Raw genomic sequence first — 8,942 nt, 5'->3', positions numbered from 1 at the left:
CCCCACCGGGTGATGGTAAGTCCCACAGCTCAAACGTGCTCCACAAACGGGCCGGTTCAAACTACGCGGGTGGTCGCCGCCGCCGCTGCCGCCACAGCCCCGAGGCCGAGTCGGGTCGCCGCTGCTGCTGCCACCACAGCTCCGAGGCCGAGTCGGGTCGCCAGTGCCGCTGCTGCTGCCACCACAGCTCCGAGGCCGAGTGGGGTCGCTAGTGCCGCTGCCGCCGCCACAGCCCCGAGGCCCGGTCGGGTCGCCAGTGCCGCTGCTGCCGCCACAGCTTCGAGGCCGAGTCGGGTCGCTGCTGCCGCCGCCGCCACAGCTACGAGGCCCAGTCGGGTCGCCGCTGCCGCTGGAGCGCTGCCACAGCTCCGAGGCCGCCAGCTCCGCCATTAGGCCTCGGCGCAGACGGAGACGGGGAATACGACAGAAAAAAAGTCGCATCCCCCCGAAGGAAGAGACCAAAACATGTTTCTCCCACCCCATCCACACACATACACAACTTAATAAAACAAAATTAACTAAGACTGAAACAGGTTAATTTATTATGGGGAACAAGGAAATGGCAGACGAGTTGAACAGATACTTTGGATCCGATTTACTAAGGAAGACACAAACAATTTCCCTGATGTACTGGTGGCCAGAGGATCTAGAGTGACGGAGGAACTGAAAGAAATTCACATTAAGCAGGAAATGGTGTTGGGTAGACTGATGGGACTGAAGGCTGATAAATCTCCAGGGCTTGATGGTCTGCATCCCAGGGTACTTCAGGAAGTGGCTCTACAAATTATGGACGCATTGGCGATCAATTTCCAATGTTCCATAGATTCAGGATCAGTTCATGTAGATTGGAGGATAGCTAATGTTATCCCATTTTTTAAGAAAGGCGGGAGAGAGAAAAAAGTGAATTATAGACCAGTTAGCCTGACATCGGTGGTGAGGAAGATGCTGGAGACAATTATATAAGATGAAATAGTGGCACATTTTGAAAGCAGTAGCAGGATCGGTCCGAGTCAGCATGGATTTACGAAGGGGAAATCATGCTTGACTAATCTTGTGGAATTTTTTGAGGATGTAACTAGGAAAATGGACAAGGGAGAGCCAGTGGATATAGTGTAATTGAATTTTCAGAAAGCATTTGATAAGGTCCCACATAGTGGCCAAAATTAGAGCACATGGTATTGGGGGTAGGGTACTGACATGGATAGAAAATTGGTTGGCTGACAGGAATCAAAGAGTAGGGATTAACGGGTCCCTTTCAGAATGGCAGGCAATGATTTTGATGAAGGGATTCAAAGTAACATCAGCAAATTTGCAGATGACACTAAGCTGGGTGGCAATGTGAACTGTGAGGAGGATGCTATGAGGAAGTAGGTTGACTTGGACAGGTTGGGTGAGTGAGCAGATGCATGGCTGGTGCAGTTTAATGTGGATAAATGTGAGGTTACCCTCTTTGGTGGCAAAAACAGGAAGCAGATTATTATCTGAATGGTGTCAAGTTGGGAAAAGGGGAAGTACAAAGAGATCTGGGGGTCCTTGTTCATCACTCACTGAAAGTAAGCATGCAGGTACCACAGGCAGTGAAGAAAACTAGTGGCATGTTGGCCTTCATAACAAGAGGAGTTGAGTAAAGAGGTCCAGCAGTTGTACAGGGCCCTAGTGAGACCACGCCTGGAGTATTGTGTGCAGTTGGGTCATCAAATTTGAGGAAGGATATTCTTGCTATTGAGGGAGTAGAAACATAGAAAATAGGTGCAGGAGGAGGCCATTCATTGTGATCATGGCTGATCGTCCCCAATCAATAACCCATGCCTGCCTTCTCCCCATAATCCCTTGATTCCACTAGCCGCTAGAGCTCTATCTAACTCTCTCTTAAATCCATCCAGTGATTTAGCCTCCACTGCCCTCTGTGGCAGGGAATTCCACAAATTCACAACTCTCTGGGTGAAAAAGTTTTTTCTCACCTCAGTCTTAAACGGCCTCCCCTTTATTCTAAGACTGTGGCCCCTTGTTATGGACTCGTCCAACATTGGGAACATTTTTCCTGCATCTAGCTTTTATAATTTTATATGTTTCTATAAGATCCCCCCTCATAAACTCCAGTGAATACAAGACTAGTCTTTTCAATCTTTCCTCATATGACAGTCCCGCCATCCCAGGGATCAATCTTGTGAACCTACGCTGCACTGCCTCAATCACAAGAATGTCCTTCCTCAAATTAGGAGACCAAAACTGTACATAATACTCTAGATGTGGTCTTACCAGAGACCTGTACAACTGCAGAAGAACCTCTTTGATAGAATGGTATGTTGATAGAATGGAGTAGCTGAGCTTGCATACTCTGGAATTTAGAAGGATGAGAGGATATCTTATTGAAACATATAAGATTATTAAGGGATTGGATACGCTAGAGCAGGGGTTGGCAACCTACGACCCAAGGCCGGATCTGGCCCGTAACCCGAATTCATCTGGCCTGCAGGCCTTTTCATCATCTAGACTTCTTTAGACTATTTAATATTGTTGAAACATGTTCCCAATGTTGGGGGAGTCAAGAACCAGGGCCACAATTTAAAGATATGGGTAGCCTATTTAGAACGTAGATGAGGAAAAACGTTATTACCCAGAGAGTTGGGAATCGGAAGGCAGTGGAGGCCAATTCTCTGGATGCTTTCAAGAGAGAGTTAGATAGAGCTCTGAAAGATAGCGGAGTCATGGAGATATGGTGAGAAGGCAGGTTCACAATCTTCACCACATCTGAAAGCACTTCTCGAAGACCAGGAGGGAGAGTCTACATCGCTAAAGCATGGCGATGTATCATGCAGTGGGTGAAGGAGACATGCGGAGCGACATCCTTCACAAAGGCTTTGAAGCCAGATCTGCTTCCCCCCTTGGAAGGTGCCCCATCTGTACACACCCCGACAAGTCATTCCCAGCCAAGCTCATGTTGGATGAGGAAGGCTTCCAGCATTCTGAACACATCTTCTCCCGGTGTGGTAGTGGCCAATGGCTCCGAGAACAGCCCTTCCCCGCCAGGTCGCTGTGACCAGACTCTAAATGGATCTTCAGTTTGCTGGGCTTCATGCTCTCGTTGCTCAAAACCTTGGCACAGATAACACATTGCAGCTTGACCATGGATTTTTGAACAATGCTTGTGAAGCCAAACATGGTTCATAACACAAACAGTTTATGTGCATATACGTACACGCATACGCGAACAAAGTACTGTATGTGGTATGTACATTTGTTAGGTTCGTAAGAAATGGGCTCAACAAATTGATAGGTTATTTATGACCCCTTCATGACCCATGAAAAAACCCAAACGACCCCCATGGGGGTCACGACACCCAGGTTAAGAACCACTGGTCTATATAGTCTTTCTCTTGACTGGATAGCATACTATAAAGAAGCTTTTCGCTATGTAGGAAGGGACTGCAGATGCTAGGTTCAATCAAAGATAGAAACAAAAAGTTGGAGTAACTTAGCAGGTCAGGCAGCATCTCAAAATGGAATAGGTGACGTTTTGGGTCTCTACTTCCTTGCCCTATTAGAGAAGGAGCAACAATTAACCTCCTGGTGAGAAAAGAGGCTGGGCAGGTGAGTGAAGTGTTTGCGGAAAAACAGATTGAAAATGAATTATAATGTACTGGAAGGTCTCCACATTACAATAGAGGAGGTGCTGGAGGCCTTGAGGCATAATAAGATGGATAAATCCCCTGGGCATGATTAAATGTGTCCAAGAATATTGCAGGAAGCAAGGGAAGAAAATACAGAAGCCCTGGCAGAGATAATTGCATTATCTTTATCAATAGGTACTGAAAGACTGGAGTATGGGTAAAGTTGTGCATTTGTTTAAGAAAGGCTGTAATGACAAACCAGGGAATTACAGGCTGGCGAGCCTCACAATGGTGGTGATACTGGAGGGAATACTGAGGGACAGTGTGTAGGAAATCCTGTTCCACAAATTTAATTGAGTTTTTTTACAAGGTCACAGGTAAGGACACTGACTATGCGACCTTTTAAGTTAACACTTCAATTTGTAGATCCTTCATCAGAATTGAGTTTCTTCATCACCCTATGACCTGAAACATTAACTCTTTTTCTCTTCCCACATATGTGACCTGGCCTGCCGGTGATTTTCAGTGTTTTCTGTTTTATTATTGGATTTAAATCTGCCTTGCTGTGTTACTGGCATGTATTTTTTTGTATTCATTTAGAAGGACTTGTGACAGCACAGTTTCTAATACTGAAATGAAAATATTGTTGCTTCCCTGGACTTCTGTACTTTCTAATTACTGGAAGCAGCAACCCACAATGGATAAAGAAAAGGCAAATGTTGATTGCGCAGAAACAATGTTTATTGCACAGGAAAGCCATTATTGTACATGAAGCTTAGCTAGAGTTGATTCCCTTGGACTAGTGGAGGTTGGAGTTGAACTCATGACATACAACAGAGAGGAAGCTACTGTACTGCTGTGAGTTTTGTATAAATCGGTCATTTTAATAAAAGGCTATTCCAGAAGCATTGACATCAAATTTCTTGTACACCTCAAGGGAAAGACGGTTGTAGAAATTATCCTGACTGACTTAGCGCCAACCAAGTTGCTATACTGGGCTAAGTCCCATTTGCCTTTCTGTTGCCTTTATTCACTTGCAGATATTGGCAATATGGACATTTCCAATCTTTATGACATCACAATAGGTTGATTACATAAATATTAATACAAATAGGACAAGATCAAGGTCAAATGAATGTGACTCAGAAGGTCAAAGCAGGCAATTCTGAACATCTTTTACCATCTCCTTTGAAGGGTGCCTCTGGACATAATTGACCGGTGTTGTAATTAACAATGACATCTATGATGGGGAAATTTAATTAAATATGATCTAAGGACCAATGATTTGAAAGCTGGCATCCTGTTGCTATTGGCCAAGTGAGCAGGAGTCATGTTAGATTTTGAATTTGGTCTACATGTTGAATCATAAGAAATAATCCCACGATTATTTTAATATCCAACCTGGAAATATAGGAACCACAATGTGAATGATGGCCCATTCCCCGTGTGAGTAATTTGATATCTGAGTTAGGATTCTTGCATTAGCAAGCCCAGTAAGGTCATTAATTCATTTTTGTGCAAAACTACAGTCAGATCTGTTGGGTGAATACTGAGTGAGTGCTATGTAAATACCATGACATCAGCAACTATTTGGTTGGAAAGTTGAAGAAGGAAAAACATTTGAGTCTATTACCTTGGATTCCTGATGTTCAGCATCTCCAGAGATGTTGCCTGACCCGCGGAGTTACTCCAGCATTTTGTGTCTATCTTTGGTGTAAACGAGCATCTGCAGTTCCTTCCTACACATTTTCTCTGCTCCAATGTGAAATCTCCTCAAGGTATGCCTACTTTGAAGAAGTTCTCTTCTCTCCGACGGGAGTTCTGCAACACCCTCTCTCGCCAGTTTAAAGAAGGATCTCGACCCAAAACGTATATCTTATCCTTTTCATATTCCTTCTCTCCAAAGATGCTGCCTGATCTGCTGAGTTACTCCAGCATTTGTATTTATCCTGACATACACAAGTTAGTTTCAAAATGAATTTGAGGGTATTAGACAGAAACTTGTATTTGATGGTTTTGGACAGGAACTTGCAAAAGTTAATTGCAATAGGTTGCTTCTGGTCAGAGGGACTTCAGGAAAGTGGGATGGTTTTAAACGTGTCATGGTGAGAGATCAAGCTATACGTGTTCCTGTTCGAATGAAGGGAAGGGCAGATAATAGAGTTATAGAGTTGTACAGCACAGAAACAGGTCCTTTGGTTCATGTCCATGCCAACCAAGTTGCTATACTGGGCTAGTCCAATTTGCCTGCATTTGGCCCAAGGCCCTCTAAGCCCTTCTTATCCATATATCTGTCCAAATGTTCCATAAATGTTATAATTGTATCCACCCCTATAGCTTCCACTGGCAGCTCGTATCATATCCCGACTACACTCTGAGTAGCAATGTTACAAAATTTTGAGATTTTAAAAATCAAGTCTGCAATTTATCCCATCAGATAAAGCATAACAACAAGTTTAATTTGACACCAAATTCACTTTCATATCTCAAGTATTAAAAAGGTTATGGCCATTTTCATACTCGGAAATTAGCATCTTGTTCCCTATTGATTTTCAATGGACATTACAAAAAAGCTGTGATCTTGGATAGTCAAAAGCCCGTAACTTTCTTAAGAATTAAGAGAACTGAATGAAATTTTCACCTATCATAGATTGAAGCATTCTGAAAAAATATAAAACAATCTTACTTGGATGACATGAAATTAAAGCATATAATTAGCTAATTACCTAATTGTAGCTAATTACAAAATTGACCGATGTGACAGAAATGGTAATAAACAACCAGACTGCCTTGAAAATTCAAAAATGTGATATTCTCAAGATCAGAACTTTAATATTATTGTATAATATGCTGTAAGTCAGTTATGGATAGGTAAATAAATTACAATTTCTAGCAAAAGACCAAGTCTTTATGGGGAAGATCAGCTGCTAGCTGGTACATTGGCATATCATAATCAGTAGCATCATCATACTCCTCAGACTGCAACCAATAAGCAACTCTGTACACGTTGTTTTTCCTCAATTTTTCAATTTTAGAAAAAAAGGTAGAGATTATAAAGTTAAACGCTAAAACAAATAGTAAATACTAAAAAAGAAAATCATGTTTAATCAAAATTCAATTACTAGATATAAACATCTATCCATTTCTTAAATAGCCTAAGTGTCCAAAGATTATTCACAAATAATTCACAATATAACATGATTTTTATATCTAATTTACATTAATTTATAGGCCAAATGGAAGGAATTTAGTGTTCAATTGCTGTAAATAAATGCCCATTTAAATCGGCTTTCTAGTGGGTTCCTGTGAACGCGCTGGTTTAGAACGTTCACATCGCGCTGGATTTGTGCCCTCAAATGCTGAGAAAAATACTGCGGGATATAAAAAGCCCAAAATGAACTACTCGCTATAGAAAATTTTATATACAGGGTTAATTACATGCCCCATTTAATGTAAAAATAAGGTACATACCTTTAATTGTTTGCTTTATAAAACCCTGGGGCTGCGAGAGGTTGCGGAGTGAAAGAGAGCTTTTAAAACTATTATAATTATTATTCGAGGCCTATAAAACTAATAATAGCTTTTGCGACCGGGTCTTGCAGCGATTTTTCGTTAATGATTTACTAGGCTGAACATCTGCGATTAGAACAGCCTAGTAAAAATCACGTTTTAAACCCGCCCCCTCCAAACAGCGCCAAAACGCGGACATGGCTTTGGGCAGATTCCCAATGACGATTCAGGTAGGTTTTGTAACATACCTACTCTGAGTGAAAATGTTGCCCCTGAGGTCACCCTTTAATCTCTTCCCTCTCACCTTAGTCGTATGCCCTCTGGTTTTATAATCTACCCTGGGAGGAATACTGTGAGTTATTCACTTTATCCATGCCACACATGATTTTGTACACCTCAATTAGGTCACTCCTCAGGTCCCTCCTCAGCATCCTATGCTCCAAAAAAAATAATCCCAGCCTATCCAACATCTCCCTACAAGCCAGGTAACATCTTGGTGAATTTATTTTGCACCCTTTCCAATTTAATGCCAACATTTCTGTAGCTGGCCAACTAGACTGTACATAGTACTCCAAGTGCGGTCGCACCAACAAGTTATTCAGTAGTATCATGATGCACCACATTTTGAACTCAATACATTTATCAAAAAAAAAGCGAGAGAAAGAAATAAGAAGTGAAAAAAGGGGACAGGAGATAGCTCAGGCAGATAGCATTAAAGATAAGAGATTTCTTATAAAGGGACAAAAGGTAACCGGAGAGAAAATTAGACCCCTCAATGAATTAGAGAACAGTCAGTATTACAGTTGAGGTGTTAAAGGTCCTGATGTGGTAGACAAGTCTCCCGGATCTGATCAGATATATCTGAGGACACTCTGGGAAGCCAGAGGGGAAAGTACAGGTATTCTGGCTGAAATTTACGATTTGTCATTAAATACTCGTGAGGCGCAGGTAGACTGGAAGGTGGCAAATATTGTCCCTGGATTCAAGAAGGGTTGCAGGGAAAAACCTGGGAACTACAGGTCAGTGAGCCTAACATCTGTGATCAGAAAGTTATTAGAGAATATTCTGAGGGGTAAGATATACAGTGCATTCAGAAAGCATTCAGACCCCTTCACTTTTGCCACATTTTGTTACGTTACACCACTATTTTAAAATTGATTAAATTCTTTTTTTTATCATCAATCTACACACAATACCCCAGAATGAAGAAGCAAAAACAGGTGTTTAGAAATTTTTGCAAAGTAAATAAAATTAAATATATTTACATAAGTATTCAGTCCCTTTGCTATGGCACTCAAAATTGAACCTAGGTTCATCCTGTTTTCATTGATTATCCTTGAGATGTTTCTACAACTTGATTGGAGTCCACAAGTGGTAAATGAAATTGATTGGACATGATTTGGAAAGGCACACACCTGTCTATATAAGGTCCCACAGTTGACAGTGCATGTCAGATCAAAAACCAAGCCATGAAGTCGAAGGAACCTGATGGTCTGACAGAGCTCCTGTGGTCCTCTGTGGAGATGGGAGAACCTTCTGGAAGGCCAACTATATTCGCAGCTCTCCACCAATCAGGCCTTTATGGTAGAGTGGCCAGACGGAAACCATTCCTCAGTAAAGGGCACATGACAGCCTGCTTGGAGTTTGCCAAAAGGCACCTAAAGGACTCCCAAACCATGAGAAACTCTGGTCTGATGAAACCAAGATTGAACTGTACGATCTGAATGCCAAGTGTCACGTCTGGAGGAAACCAGGCACCACTCATCACAGTGAAGCGTGGTAGTGGCAGCATCATGCTGTGGGGATGTTTTTCAGCGCCAA

At 42.2% G+C, this 8,942-nt stretch overlaps 1 protein-coding gene across 1 annotated transcript in view; it reads left to right on the top strand.

Moving 5' to 3' along the window:
• The first annotated feature begins 267 nt into the window (after positions 1 to 267).
• The window catches only part of LOC129698011 (cilium assembly protein DZIP1-like), a 55,337-nt gene continuing 46,662 nt past the window's right edge, over positions 268 to 8,942 (top strand). Inside the window, exon 1 of the mRNA XM_055636822.1 lies at positions 268 to 5,057. The gene's annotated coding sequence lies outside the window, so the exon portion shown is untranslated. The remainder of the gene's footprint in view (positions 5,058 to 8,942) is intronic.

The sequence above is a fragment of the Leucoraja erinacea genome, chromosome 6 (genome assembly GCF_028641065.1).
Source record: "Leucoraja erinacea ecotype New England chromosome 6, Leri_hhj_1, whole genome shotgun sequence".
Taxonomy (NCBI): Eukaryota; Metazoa; Chordata; class Chondrichthyes; order Rajiformes; family Rajidae; genus Leucoraja; species Leucoraja erinaceus.
Note: the sequence above shows the minus strand (reverse complement) of the source record. Positions and strands in the feature narration are given on the sequence as shown.